The sequence below is a fragment of the Canis lupus genome, chromosome 2, assembly GCF_003254725.2.
Source record: "Canis lupus dingo isolate Sandy chromosome 2, ASM325472v2, whole genome shotgun sequence".
Taxonomy (NCBI): Eukaryota; Metazoa; Chordata; class Mammalia; order Carnivora; family Canidae; genus Canis; species Canis lupus.
In genome coordinates this window covers 33,997,131-34,012,758 of record NC_064244.1, presented here as the reverse complement: position 1 = coordinate 34,012,758, position 15,628 = coordinate 33,997,131, and the positions used below count along the sequence as shown (strand labels likewise).

At 44.9% G+C, this 15,628-nt stretch overlaps 1 pseudogene; it reads right to left on the bottom strand.

Annotated features, from left to right (window-relative positions):
* Window positions 1–384: 384 nt before the first annotated feature.
* LOC125753715 (endothelial differentiation-related factor 1-like) lies at window positions 385–14,068 on the bottom strand (annotated as a pseudogene).
* Between the last annotated feature and the right edge of the window lie 1,560 nt (window positions 14,069–15,628).

Below are 15,628 nucleotides of genomic sequence, written 5' to 3'. Positions count from 1 at the left end.
AAGTGGATGCCTTCAGCCAGGTCATGATCCCTGGGTCCTGGGATGGAAAGAACCCTGAGCCGGGCTCTCCACTCTGTGGGGAATCTGCTTCTCCCTTGCCCTCTGCCACTCCCCCTGCTTGTGTGCTCTTTCTCTCGCAAATAAATAAAATCTTAAAAAAAAATAAAATAAATTCAAGGTATGACACTGAACTCTGTAACATGAACATTTTCCCTTATAAATATGGTGAGGTGAAATGCAAGCCCTACTATACCAGAGTGTGTTACACCAAAGGTCAACTGTCAATTGGAAATTGTACTATTTAAGACAAATCTGAGCTCCAAATGAGACAGCAGCCAAGATCCATTAATAGACTCCACTGAACAATGCTATCCAACTATCCCAATCAAGACAGGCTCCAAAAATAATAATAATAATAATTACAAGATATCTGGTAGCCTGGCACTGACCCTGAACGGAGAACAGTGACAAATTTTCCTCTGGAAAAACTAAACAGCCCCAATGGAAGAAATGTTATTGATATCAGTATTTGAGGAGACTCCAAGAAATGACTTCACCCAGTCACCCACCCCACAGCAAAGCTCATACACACAGAACTTCTAATTGACTTTTTATTGCCTAATACATAAACGAAATGGACAGAGATTATCAAACATTTGGGTAAAGTCTGCAACATAAAAGAGAACAGAATAGGAAAATTTAAATGTCCAAAAGAAAAGTTATGCTGCAGCTATCTAGTAGTTCTTTTGCATTTTTAATGGTTTTTGAAGCATAATGTAGTACTAAACATAAAAAAAAAATTAAGAGGTGAATGGCTCATTAGTTAAGTGTCCAACTCTTGATCTCAGTTCAGGTCTCAATCCCACAGTCATGAGTTGAAGCCCTACAGTAGACTCCACACTGGGCATTGAGCCTACTTTAAAAAAAAAATTTAAGCTATATATTCAGCATGATCCCATTTTCTTCTTCTTTAAAGATTTTATCTAGGGGTGTCTGAGTGGCTCAGTCGGTTAGGCAGCTGCCTTTGGTTCGGGTCATGATCCCTGGGTCCTGGGATTGAACCCCACATCCAGCTCCCTAATCTGCAGGGAGTCTGCTTCTCCCTCTGCCCCACTCCCCTGCTCATGCTTGTGCTCTCTCTGAAATAGAATCTTTTTAAAAAATATTTTATTTGAGACATAGAGTGTCGTGTGAGCATATGCAGAGGTGGGGAGGGGTGAAGGGAGAGAGAGAAAGAGAATCCCATGCAGACTGTGGAGCCCCATGGGGGGCTCAATCTCAGGGCCCTGAGATCATGGCCTAAGTCTCCCAGGAGCCCCAATCACATTTTCTTTAAACTAAATACTCATAATTTAGATTAATGTAGAGAATTAAGAGGCCTACAACAGACCCATACAGTAGTCACCTAATTGTACATAAAGGCACCACTACAATTCAGAAAAATCAGTCTTTCCAAAAAATAGTGCTGGATATTCTTGCAGAGGGAGAAAAAAAAAAATGAATCTTGATCCTCAACTTTATGAACAAAAAAATAATTCACACTACATCATGGGCCTATACACAACAATCAAACTTTCACAGTATATATATAATATATTCATGACTTTGGCACTATTTACCTTATGACTCAGCAACTCTGCTCTCAAATGTATACTGACGTGAAATGAGTGCATAAGAACATTCAAAGCTGTTTAATTTATAATAGCCCTAAAGTGGAAACTGTTCAAATGTTCATCAACAGAAGAGATAGCTTATGGTATATATAACAGAAAACTATCCAGCAATAAATAAAAGAAAGAACAATTACAATTACTATATGCAACAGCGGAGATGAATCTCACAGACGATGATGAATAAAAGGAGCCAGATTCAACAGACTTCACGCTGTACGATTCCATTTATATGAGGTTTGAGAACAGCCAAAAGGAATCTACGGATATTGACTGGAAGAGGCACAAAGGGAGCCTTCTGGAATGATGGAAATGTTCTACATCTTGAGCTGAGTCATGTTTACATGAATACTACAAACTCATTGAGTTGTACATTAAGATTTTCACACTTTAAGTTGTACAGTAACAGCAAACAGACAAAATTTGGCTAGGAGGAAAAAAAACATTTATAGTGGTTTTCCCTGGGTGCTGCCATTATAGGCAATTGTTATTTACTTATATTCTTCTGTATTTCCAACAGTTTCAAGAAGGGAACCTATACAGTTAAAAAAAAAAAAAAAAGTTCTCTTAGTGCTTTTGGATATTTTCATGCTACTCACTTTTTTCTTATTCGTTAGCATGCCTCTGCAGACCTCCTACCTACCCACTTGCAGCTCCCTGAAATTCCTTCCTACTACTCATCTAACCCTTGCTAGTAACATTTTATATCTGTTCTTCCCTGATTTTTACAAAAATTTCTGTAATTACGGTTCTTTTTTCACAAGATGCTTCAGCTACTAAGTCCTTTAAATGTTTCCTTTCTGCTTCAAACTAAGAGGTCACTTGACTGAGTACCAGACATGAGGCAAAAAATAAAATTAAAAAAAAAATTGTCTTGGTTGCATGGAGATTTCCTCCCTCTTCGAAACTGTTATCGTCAAAGCCAGAAATCATGCTTATGCTTTTGTTCTTCTATATACTCCTTCAGAATTTATAAGATTGTCCATAAAGTTTAAAAGCATGAGAGCAGGGATCCCTGGGTGGCGCAGGGGTTTGGCGCCTGCCTTTGGCCCAGGGCACGATCCTGGAGACCCGGGATCGAATCCCACGTCGGGCTCCCAGTGCATGGAGCCTGCTTCTCCCTCTGCCTGTGTCTCTGCCTCTCTCTCTTTCTCTCTCTGTGACTATCATAAATAAATAAATATTTAAAAAATAAAAAATAAAAAATAAAAGCATGAGAGCAGATCTTACTCTAACGACCTCTGTGTGTGGTTTTTTTTTTTTTTTTTTTAAACTCTGATTATAGCTGGCCTTTTAACAGGATCTTTGTAAACAGATTTATATTCTAGGTCCCTCAATTTTTCTGGATTCTCAGACCCATAATTTTGGGTATGGTTTGTTGAGCTAAAAAAAGCTCTAGAATTACTGGTTTTGTGCTGCTCTATCCTCTTCGGTTTACAGTTTTCATTAAATTTTAACATTGGCATGTTGGTTTATTCCAATCACATGGTCATTTGTTCATTCCATAAATACTTCAAAAAGCACCCACAATAACCCACCACCAGTGGTTCTAGGCACTATGGAGATAAAGGTAAGCAAGAGACAGCTTCCACTGGGGTGAGAGAGGCGGACACTAACATCAGCCTTGATGAAACCAAGCCAAGAGACAAAAGCACTCAGTACAGGGAGTTCCAAGTAGAGACAACAGGTGATGAAGTCAGAGAGAGCTTCTGGGAGGAAGTGATTTTTACACTAAGAGTTAAGCATAAACAGAAATCCAACTACTCAACCTTCATCCTCTGGTCAGAGACAAAAACCTGTGAAAAACCCCTGAGCATGTTGGAGAAGTTGAACGGGTTCATTATGGCCCAAGCAGACAGGATGGGACCAGGCCAAAGGGTCAGCTCACCAACGGCCTTGTTAAGAATAGACTTTCAGGATGACTGCAGCTTCCAGCTCTATACTTATTACCTCTTGTAAAAGGATTCATGTAACTTTACTTTTGTTTGCTTGTCAGATACTACTGGCAAACCTAATCATTTGTTGATTCAACAACAGACAACATTCAACAGTATTAAGGCCAAGACATCCCTGATCCGGGGACATGAGAGAACAAATCCTCACTGACTTGCTCTTACCCTTCAGTAGTGCTAATAAAAATAAAATGGTCATTTCCATTTGTCTATTACATCCGATGGAAAATGCTGCAAGTTATCCAGATTTCTAGGGTATAGTGAGGATAGTTTGGCTATTCAGACTATAAAGAATTCACTTTGGGTGGTTACCTTAATAAGCTCTGCAATCTTACCGGAATGGATACAAGGAACGTGCCTGGACGGCCCTGCTAGTACAGGATACTGTATGTGCAACGAGCAGAGGGGACAAGCAGCGTCCTCCACTCTGAAGCCCAAACCACAGAATGGGCATTCCAGAACCATGGTCCTACACCTAGGAATAAGCTACTCCTGACATGGACAACCTGACACAGGAGCTCTGGGGAGCAGCAACAACAGGAACTTTACCTGGTAAATACAGTAGTGATGCTCCCAACAACAGAGCAACACCAGGAGACCCCTGAGAGTCGACGATTGTTACAACATGGGCAAGATCTTGGATTTTATAACTTGCTCACCATTTCTAACATGTTTTGCTGTGTTACCATGTCCTAAGTTGCTTTTCTTTGGGGCGGGGGTGGGGGGCAGGTCGGAAGGATATAACCATTGTTGAAATGCTGATTCTGGTGTCAATCTTCCAAATATTATTAGCCATCCCCTACCTCGTTCAGGGCATTCTGTTTGTCACAGAGTTCTACCAGGTGCTGAGCTGTCTGCACATAATAAGTAAGGGCATATAAGAGCATGTCTTTAATAAAGGAAAAAAAAGAGCATGTCTTTTGTACCAACATTCTGACCTGTGGCCAGAATATGGACATAATGTGGAGGACATAATGACAGAGAGCTCAGAAATGGTACCTTTTACTGAATAAGGGTGTCAAAAAGCCCAAAAAGGGGAAAAAAAAATAATAGTGGCTCATCTACCTCTGGAGGCCCTGTCCTAAAGTAACAGAGCTTCATTCTGACATAAAAACTACAAAGGAGCCTAAAATCCTACAAACTATTTATTAATATGCTTTGCTAATGCCATTCAGGCATTCAGGGTTGCTTTAAGCCACCCCCCCCCACATCCCCAACATAAAGCCAACACAAAGATGTGAGCACATTCAACTTGTCCTGATACCATCAGATTAGGAGTAGTAAAGTCTGAATCATCCCCAAATTATTCACAGTAATTCAATATTATTTGAAATTATGACTATGGTCAGAGCACCAGGGTGGCTCAGTCAGTTAAGCGTCCCACGGCATTTCAACTCAGGTCATGACTTCAGGGTCATGAGACTGAGTCCCAAGCGGGGCCCCATGCTCGGCATGGAGCTGACCTGAGATTCTTTCTCTCTCCCTCTGCTCCTCCCCACTCTTTCTCTGTCCCAGATAAATTCTTTAAAAAGAAGAAGAAGAAGAAAAGACAATAGCCAATTAATCTTGCCTCTCTCCAACATTAAACTTGGTGTGCAGATTTTAGCGTCCTTTCGGACTTGGACACTTTGAGGGAATACAGAGAAGCTCCCTTCAAGAGAGGGGAACATATCTGCTAAAGCTGTTTTGTATAAAGCTTTCTATAAAGAACCTCTGGCTGGATCCAAGACTGTTGCTCTATAAAATCTAACATCTACAACATTTATTAAATGGTCCTTAAAAAAATAACTGCTATATCAAAGAGCTATCAAAACTAAAATAGCCTACCCAAGCTGCCCAGGCATTGGTATCCCACCCTAATGTTTGGAGGAAACATCTTTTTTTTTTAAGATTTTACTTATTTGAGAGAGATAGAGCATGAGCAGAGGGAGGGGCAGAAGGAGAAGCAGACTCCCTGTGCTGAGCAGGGAGCCCAACTTGGGGCCAATCCCAGGACCCTGAGATCATGACCTGAGCTGAAAGCAGATGCTTAACCGACTGAGCCACCTAGGTGCCCTGAAACATCCTTTTTACTTAGGGACCATCCTGTTTTCTCATATACTCTTCAATAAAAGTATGTTTTTAAGTGAAACCTTAAATAAATAAAAACATCCTAGTCTTTGAACCAACAGTTCCACCTTCAGGATTTCATCTAACAGATAAACACTAGTTCTGGTATGCAAAAAAAAAAAAAAAAAATTACACATACAATTTTATACCCTCTCCACAGATTTTATTTTATTTTGAAGGGCAACAAACGTTTACTGGCTTCTCTAAAAGCCGGACCGGAGTTGGGTTTTCTCTCCTGATCAGGTTGCCCCACCCCGCAGCCCCACCAGCCTGAGGTGGTCCCACTCAGAGGTCCCCAGGGAGTCACTCTGACTGGGCAGACACCAAAGGTGGGGAGGAAAAAAAAAAAAATCAGGAGAAGCAATACTTTGCAAGGTTTTGTTTGTTTGACAGCAAGTAAGGGGGTTCCTGGGCAGGGCTGGCGCCCCACATTCAACGCAGCCACATCAAGAGACCCATGCCGATGCTGGTGGTCAAGAGCAACCAGCCAGGCGACATCAGCTGGAACGCACTGATTTCAAGGCTTTGTGTTCATTTCACCCTTGGCCCCTTCTCAATCGGCTTTCGGATAGCCTTCCCCTGCAGCTTGAGGCAATGGCTCTCTCAATTTTGCCCAGAACCTAGTTATTAGGAATGTCCCTTCCACTCTCGTAGTCCATGATGACCTGTGGCTTTTTGTTGATTTTCATCGCCAAGTCCTTCTGGGTCAGCCCCTTACTCTGCCGGCCCTGCTGGATCACCTTGCCCACGTCCAGGGTCACACGGTCATGGTGCAACTCCTCAGTCTCCCCGTCCAGCTTAGCTTGGCTGTGTTCTTGATGACTGAATGCTGTTTGTTCTGGCTAGCGGTCCATTTCCTGGAAGTCTCCACATCTTCTCCTTGTCTCTGAGCTGCTAAGATGGCCTGCTCAGACTTGGCCTGGGCGGCCATGGGGCCCAACTTGCTCAGCACTGTCACCGTATCCCAATCACTCTCGGCCATGGTGGGCAGGCAGGTCTTGCGGTCTCACCCGCGGTTCCGAGGCCCCCTCTCCACAGATATTACAGCATTTGTTTATAACTGCTATATAACACATCACAAATACGCACACATACAATGTATAAAATCCTAAAGGGCTACCAATGTGGGAATGGTTAAACAAACCATGGAACTTCCAAATGGTGGCATTACTATTTGGCCCTTAAGAATGAGATAGGATTACATGTGCAGATATGTAAAGGCATCAACACATTGAAAAAAGCAAATTGCAATGCAACACATTCTATTACCCCATTTGGGTTTTAAAATAAAGTTCTATTTCTAAATCTAAATACATTACAGTTATATTAATGAATATAACTATCCATTCAACTGTACTTACTTTCTTGTTATATACATACTTTCCACATACATTTAATAATGGAAGTTAAGACTCCTGCTGATCATCTTTGGGTAAAGTCTGCCACATGACTTTTAGGAGAAAATAATCCATTTCATAACCCACTAAGTGGAAAGCCATGCTTCCAACAATCATCTAACTACCATTGAGAAAACATGTTGTTCTAGTCACCACCTGGAAAACCCCTGCTGCAGACCAGTGTCCACAGTTGCAAACAGTCTCAGGGGGTTCCAGGACCACCTCACCAAGAGCCCCTTTATTAGTTATGTATGGTCCTCTGCAGAAACTGCAGGTCTGCCTGGCAAGGACTTCCCAAGGTAGACTTGAGCTTGTCTGACAGCTCCCAACAACACCAGCAAATCCCGACCACAATCCTCTCCCCATACCACCGGGATCCCTAGTTGGGGGAAAGGTACCTCCAGCCTCATCCAACCACTCAGCTCAGGGACTCTGGTCAGTAACCCAGCTATGATGTTATCTGAAAGCCAGTGGGGAAGTGAAGGTTGGCTCCTCCTCAGTAAAAAAGGTTGGGGACCTCTGAATTACATCTAGTCGCTGGGACATACAGGACAGCATTGTAACTCTGGAACTTCAAAGAGCCAGCCCTCAAAGTGACAATGGAGAGAAAATGAGGCCCAGCAAGAGGGAGCGTGGGAAGAGAAGACAGCAGTGAACAGAAGGGACAGAAAAAGGGAAGAAGGCTATTAACACTGAAAGTGAGTTGGGAACATGAAAGGATAGGTTAGAGCAGAGAGAGGAGGAGAAGGACCCAACTCTGCCCCCTGCCAAGTTGAGAGGACGCACTAGAAAAGGACAGGTCCCTCCTTCCCAACAAGCCTGATGAGGCCACTTCCCAGGCCAGGTCCCCCACCAGAACAGCCCCTCAAAGAGGCTCCCCTGCCCCCTCCCATGCATTAGATTAGGTTTTGTGGGAAACCTGAAATCCTGATGGCTTAGACAGATGCCCCTACAGCTTAATGTGCTGGCAATCTAACGAGGCACTCCCGGCTCCTGCTGGCTACAGGGCCAGCCAGGGCCATTAGTGCACTCTCTTGACCCCCAGAGAAAAGCAGCAGCCCAGTCAGCACTGTGGGGTGTCTCTTAATGGGCAAGAGGGAATCTCACTTCGCAGCAGCAGAAGCCACTGCCGCCTATCATGTGCCTATGTGGGCTACCTTAAGAGACCATACCACCCCAAAGCAGCGACATCTCCCCTCCTTTCTTCATCTTCTTAGGACTTTGAGAGCAAAAGGCAGTAAGGCCAACAAAGGTTTGAAAAAACAAATGCTAAGTAACCCCAGATTTCTGCCAGTAACATCCACAAAGAGCTACTATATATGAGGAGGACAAGGGGCTCAAAGTAGTGTAGGGTATTGATGAGTTGTTTTTTTTTTTAAATGCATCCACCCAGAAATAAACCCACGCTTATATGGTCAATTAATCTATGACAAAGGAGGCAAGAAAATACAATGGGGGAAAGACTATTGGTGCTGGGAAAACCAGACAGCTCCATACAAAAGAATGAAACTGGACCACTCTCTTAGCATCCATAAACATACTCAAAATGGATCAAAGATTTAAATATGAGACCTGAAACCATAAAATTCCTGAAACAAAACACAGACAGTAATTTCTTTGACACTTGTCATAGAACATTTTTCTAGATACATCTCCTCAGGTAAGGCAAACAAAAGCAAAATTAAACTATTGGAACTACACCAAAATAAAAAGCTTTTTGCATGGTGGAGGAAACCATCAATAAAACCTACTGAATAGGAAAAGATATTTGCAAATGATTGATCTGGTAAGGGGTTAATGTTCAAAACACATAAAGATCTAAAAAAATACATATATATGCATATGTGTGCATACATATACATATATACACACACATGAGATCTTATACGGTTCAACATCAGAAAAACAAATCCAAAACATGAGCAGAAGAGAGGTGCCTGGCTCAGTCAGTTAAATGTCTGCCTTTGGCTCAGGTCATGATCTCATGATCCTGGGATCGAGCCCCACATGAGGCTACCTGAGCAGGAGAAGCCTGCTTCTCCCTCTCCCCTGCTTGTGCTCTAATAAATAAAGAAAATATTTTTTTTAAAAAAATTTTTAATAAGTGAGCAGAGGACCTAAAGAGACATTTTCAAAAAAAGACATACAGATGACCACGGACACATGAAAAGATGCTCAGGGACACCTGGGTGGCTCAGCTGTTGAGCACCTGCCTTTGGCTCAGGGTGTGATCCCATCCATGTCTGGGGATCGAGTCCCACACCAGCCTTCCTGTGAGGAGTCTGCTTCTCCCTCTGCCTATGTCTCTGCCTCTCCCGGTCTCTCATGAATAAAAAAATCTTAAAAAAAAAAAAAAAAAAAAAAAAAGATGCTCAATGTCACTATCAGGGAAATGAAAATCAAAACTACAATGAGATAGCACCTTATAACCCCCATCAGAATGGCTAGAGTCAAAAACACAAGAAATAACAACTGTTGGTGAGGATGTGGAAAGGAGCTCTCGTGCGTCATTAGTGGGAATGTGAACTGGTAAAACCACTCTGGAAAACAGTATGGAGGTGCCTAAAAAAATTAAAAATAGAAGTACCCTATGATCCAGTAATTTTACCACTGGGTATTTACCCCCCCCCAAAAAAAAAAAAAAAAATCTAATTCAAAAAGATATATGCATCCTATGCTTATATCTATGCAATATTATATGATATTACAATATTATTTACAATAGTCAAGATATGAATAGAGCCACTGGCTGGCTCAGTCAGTGGAGCATGCAACTCTTGATCTTGAGGTTTTGAGTTGACATCTCTCTCCAAATGATCCTGCCCAATGTCCTGATACTGAAAGTTGACTGGTAAAGTACTGCAGACAGCATTAAAATTTTAATGTGGCAGGGGCCGCTGGGTGGCTCAGTCAGTTAAGTGTCAGACTCTTGATTTCAGCTCAGGTCTTAGCATTGTGAGTTCAAGCCCTGCGTTAATCTCCATGCTGGGCATGGAGCCTACTTAAAAAATAATAATATGGCAGAAGTCTAGCACCTCTTCCCAGGTTGCCATCTTCCCAAATAACTTTGCAGTTAATTGTTCTCCATCTCTATCTTTCTTTGAACCATGACAATGTGGTATGATAGTTTTCAGCAATGATGTATTTTCTGGCCAACTCTCTGGGAACTAAGGCTTCTTAGCATAAATTGGAGAACTAATGATAGGCACCCCTACCTAATGAATACAGCATTACCACCCAACGATTAAGTTCAGGTAGATCAAACTCTCCTCCCACCATGACTGCCAACACTCCCTTAAACCATTTAATTGAAAGGGTTCACAAAAATACAAATCATCTCTTGTTTTTGGCAAAGTCATACCACAGGCTTGCTGTCCACAGAGACTGAATTCAAACCATTTGTCTCCCTTGCTCCAAAAATGAGGCCCATCCAGTTTCCTAACTCTGGTTCTGGGGCCTAAATCAATGCTAATATTTCACCTATGTCTCCTAAAACTACACAAGAAATCATTCCAAGTTCATTTCCTTTTGAAGAGTCCTTTGCAAACAGTGTACAAAGTGGCGTGAACCTTTTTGGCTGGAGGGTCAACTCCTGCCCAATCCCCTCGCTCCTATACTGCTGTTTAATTGCTGACTCCCACTTTACAGCCAAGCCAATTAGCAGACTCGGCCAGGCGCTGGGAGCTTGGAGGCATGTAACTCAGCCCTGCCAGAGAGAAACAAGCAGCCTCTCCCATCAGAATTTCCCTCGTGTGAAAACCAGGCCCAGCCAACAAATGACAGAAGTCAAAGAGATGGATGTTGTAGTTCCGTAGAGTTCACGGGCACATCAGCAAGCATGTGAATATACAACTGAGTAGCAGGACTGGAGGAGTGACATAGGATATGGGAATTTTAAAAGATGACTATTTTAGGGCACCTGGGTGGCTCAGTGGTTGAGCATCTGCCTTTGGCTCAGGTCGTGATCCTGGGGTCCTGGGACTGAGTCCCGAATCAGGGTCCCCACCGGGAGCCTGCTTCTCTCTCTGCCTAGTCTCTGCTTCTGTGTCTCTCATGAATAAGTAAATAAAATCTTACCCAAAAAAATGACTATTTCATTCCTCGTTTAATTTAGGGAACATTCTTACCCACTTTTACTTTTTACCTCTGATGAACAAAATAACTAACTGCTTTGGAGTTAAGAGGATATTGGGTAGAAAGCGCCACGCCTGGCTGTGGCTGTTACTGGTTTACTCTAGGCACTCTCAGAGAACCAGAAGTAAGGAATCACCTGATTTCCTTATGAAACACAAACACGTACCCTCAGGCCTCTAGATCTTGATTATAGGCTTATTGATAACCAAGCCCAAATACCCCAGAAAAAAAACAACAAAACACCTCAGAGTGTGAATGAGGCTTTCACAAAAATTTAGAATATCCATCTCTTCTTTTACTATATCTCAAAATGCATCATTTATCCAAAAATCAAAATATTCAGCTTTGGAGAAGTTCAAATTTCATATAAGCCGCTCATTAATTCTCCTTGATACCTCTGGGAAGGGAGTACTGACCATTGTCCTGTTTCAAGGTCAAGGAATATTTCTGTCCCAAAAAAGGACAGCCCTGCCCAGGGCCTTGGGTGACAAAGGCTAAGGCCGAGATTCCTCCCTGGATCAGTCTCTGGCCTATACCCCAGCCCTGCCTCTCACTTTGGCTCACAGCCCCTTAAGGGAGAGCAATCTTAACAAGAGAACTGCCAGTCCTGGTGTGTATCATAGCTTTTGTTTAGGGAAACACAGGAAGATGTTTTTCCTGACGATGAAGTCAGATTCTCTACCAATGGGAAAACTTGTGGGGGTGGCATGGGTAAATGAAAGTGGAAAAATCTCCCAAAACTCTTGGCCTACTTAACTGTCCTAACAGCACAGAGTTATAGTGTTTGAGAGGGTTAGAGTGGGGGAAGGGCTGGTTTTTTTCCAAAGGAAGCATGATTAGTTGGCTGGTTCAGATACTGCCCAGGAGAGTTAGAAAATGGTTAACAATTTTTTTTTTTTATGTGACCAAAATAATCTAACTTCCAGAGATGTTTTAACAGTACAGGACTCCTACAAAGACCCTTAAAAATCACTATGCAAACAAGCCCTACCAGGGGATTATCAGGAAGAGTTATGAGGAAAAACTCTTCACTGAGTAGTGTGTGGTAAACACCCGTACCTCAAGTGACCTATCTTACTTAACATTTATTTTACAGAGAATGGCGTCACTGATCTGAAGGGAAGTTCATCCACCCACCCCCACCCCCCTCCCCGCCTCTAGCCTCTAGATTTGCCCTCCCTCGAGTGCTGTGCTGGTTTGCACTATGCACAAACCAGCTGCAGCCACCTTCCCAAGTTCTCTGCAGTTCCCTAAATTACTTTTTACTGCACAGGATCCCTGGAGGTCCAGTTCTATTTTCTGCCACAAACATATACAAAAACAAACTGGTGGCAAGGTTCAACCATTTCACGTCCTCCCAGAAAACATAAATCACAAAGGTTCAGTATAAAATGGAGGAGCAGTGCCTTTTGTTTTGTTTGTTTGTTTGTTTGTTTGGGTCACAGAATCAGCAAATTTCAGAGCTGGGGAAAAAAAAAAAACAGCATATCACTAATCTTTAATAATCAAAATGTACTGTTTCCTGGGGGCACCTGAGTGGCTCAATCGGTTAAACATCTGACTGCTGATTTCCTCAGGTCATGATTTCAGGGTCGTGGCCTGGCATGGAGCTCTGGGCTGAACATGGAGCCTGCCTGAGATTCTCTTTCTCTGCCCACCCCCAGGAGGGCATTCTCTATTAAAAAAAAAAAAAAAAATGTTGCTCAAGAAATCAAGACAAAATGGCCAATTAACATTTAAAATGCCTTAGGCTGAGAAGCCCACTAGGGCAGGGGGGAATGTATGAAAGGGAACCTCTTAGTTTTGTGATTAACAAAAAGCATGAGACTCTTCAGTTTCCCCAATGTTCCAAATTCATGTTTTAGACATTAATTATCCCTTATAAAATAACTTCCCTCCAGTAACTCTACCAATCACTTAGCATTTGAGTTTCACTTTGGGGATAACAAGTATTTATGAGACACTGAAACCTCTAAAGGCCAAGGGCTGTGGACAATACAATCTCTTTACTTAATGAGGGGGGCAAGCTAATACGTAGGCATTGCAATCCGCCAAGAGACACAATAAGAGGAACACAAGGCTAGCTCAGTCAGTAGAGGTGCGACTCTTGATCTGGGGATTTTAAATTCGAGCCCTGCCTTAGGTATAGAGATTACTCAAAAAAAAAAAAACAAAAAAAAACCCTCAAAAAATAAAAAGATGCAACTAGAAAATGAGCTGCAGTTGGGTACTTCCTTTCTCTGACTAGGATTTTTTAACCGTGGCTGGAGCGCAGACACCCGGCTGCCTGCGAATTCGTTATATTTCACAAGCAGGGATCGCAGAATCCCACCAGACCAGAGTTCTAGGTGTTGTCACCTCTTTCTCGGGCTGCCCCAACAGCTCCCTCAGTGGTCTCTAGGGAGACCAGGTTAGGACCCAGTATTCCCCACGACCACCCCAATCCAGCCGACGCTTCCATGGCTCCCCACAGCACACAAACCCTCAGCTGATCACTCAAGAGTTTTTTCTAACCAGTCCAATCCTAATTCTCCAAACTTTTTCCCAAAACAGCCCTAGCACTCGGTCCAATCAGTCTCCGCACAGCTGCCTTTGCTCTACCCCCAGCGCAGGGCTCAGGATCCCCTCAGCGGAGGGCCTCTTCCCCTTTACTCTTCTACCCCCAACCGCGGCTGACCACGGGACCCCACCCCTCAGGACTCCGCGCAGATTTCACCCACACCAACAGGTCCACTGAGATCCCAATTCACCCCCCACCCTCAAAAATCAGGATTCCTTTCGCCCCGCAACGCCTCCTCCGAACACCCCGGCCTCTGCTCTCACCCCTGGGGCTCCCGAGCGGCCTCCCGGCCCTGGCGGCGCCTCAGAAATCGCAGCCCAAGGCGAAAAGCTGCCGAAGCCTCCCGCACAAGTCCCCCGGGACGGGGTGTGGCGAGCCCCGCTCCCAGCACGCGAAGCCGGGCACGGCGGGCCCGCGGAAATGCGGGGCCCCTTCAGACCACCGCCCCGAGGCCGGCCGGGCGGCGCGGGATCTCCGCCCCCCGAGCTTCCAAGAGCGGCGCGGCGACCAAGAACCGGAGGAACAGCCGCGGGGCTCCCGGGTGGCCCCTCTCCGGAGGCTGCGCACACCCCATCCTGAGTCTGTCCACCGCGTCCCGGTGCCTACAGCTCTACGAGCGCCTACAGCTCTTTGGGGAGCCCGGGGGCGCGCCAAACCTCCGAAGGGCCCCGCCCGCGCCTCACCCGCTCCCCGATCCCAGCTCGGCCGGGCCTGCGTCCGCCGCGACTCACCTCCCCTCCTCTCGAATCCGTACGGCACTGGTTGGGTCTGGACCTGGTCCGACCAGATAAGACCGCACCAGATGCACCGCACCTGCCACCCAGCAAGAGAGAAACAGCCGCGCGCCTGACGTCACGGCTGCCCGGAACGCCGCGAGCCCCGAGTCACCTGATCACCCCGGCAACGCGCGCGGGGCGGGGCGGGCGGGGCGGGGCGAGGCGGGGCGGGGCGATGGCGTCACAGCACTAAGCCCCACCCCCAGCCTCCGGGCCTCCGTGCGCCTCCCGGAGCGCGCTCTGGTCGGGGGCTGAGTGGGAACCGGAGGCGGGAGCCTGGCTTCCGTGCTCCCGCCCCTGAGCTGGGGTGTACCGGAGACTCCCAACCCGCACTTCTCTCAGGTCGGATTGGTTCTCCGAGACGCCAGACGATGCCCCCTGGCCCCCGCCACTGCAGGCGTCTGGAAGGCAGACTGTGTCCCCGCCGTGGCCCGCTCAGGCCGGGCTCGCTGTAGGCCGTTTCTCCTGGTGTCTTCTCCGTCTAGATTCAGATCGTTCGGGGGTTTAGTTTCCGAGCTGTACCTGAGAGGACCGGGGCTGAAACTAACTGGATTGCTCTCTGGCAACTTTTCTTCACGGCAAGTAGTGAAGCCTTTGCCAGAGAATGTAACAACCTCCTTCATTCAGGCCCAGGCCCCCGACTTCCTGTTCTGAAAGCCTTGTGTTTCCACAGAAAAAGAAATGACCGAAACACTCCCAGAACAAAGTCGAGGAAAAATCAGCGAGTCCTACTCGCAAAAATAATTTTTTACTCATTTTAGAAATTGTTTTTTCTCAAGTGTCCTCCCCTTGCCTGCTATAACCATATGCCGACACTTCTGTGACCGGTGTAGACCACCAGCTTCAAAGTGAGAATTTAACATCCCATGGAAGTCCCAGTTTGAGAGCCACTGTTTATCTCACCCCTTTGCTTCTTGCTAATTGAGTTTCATTTAAGTTCTACTCTGTTATTCCCTGCACTACTATGGGTTTCATATATTGTCCCTCCCTCTCAAACTATGGGATTTTAGACTTATTAAAAAGAAAAACC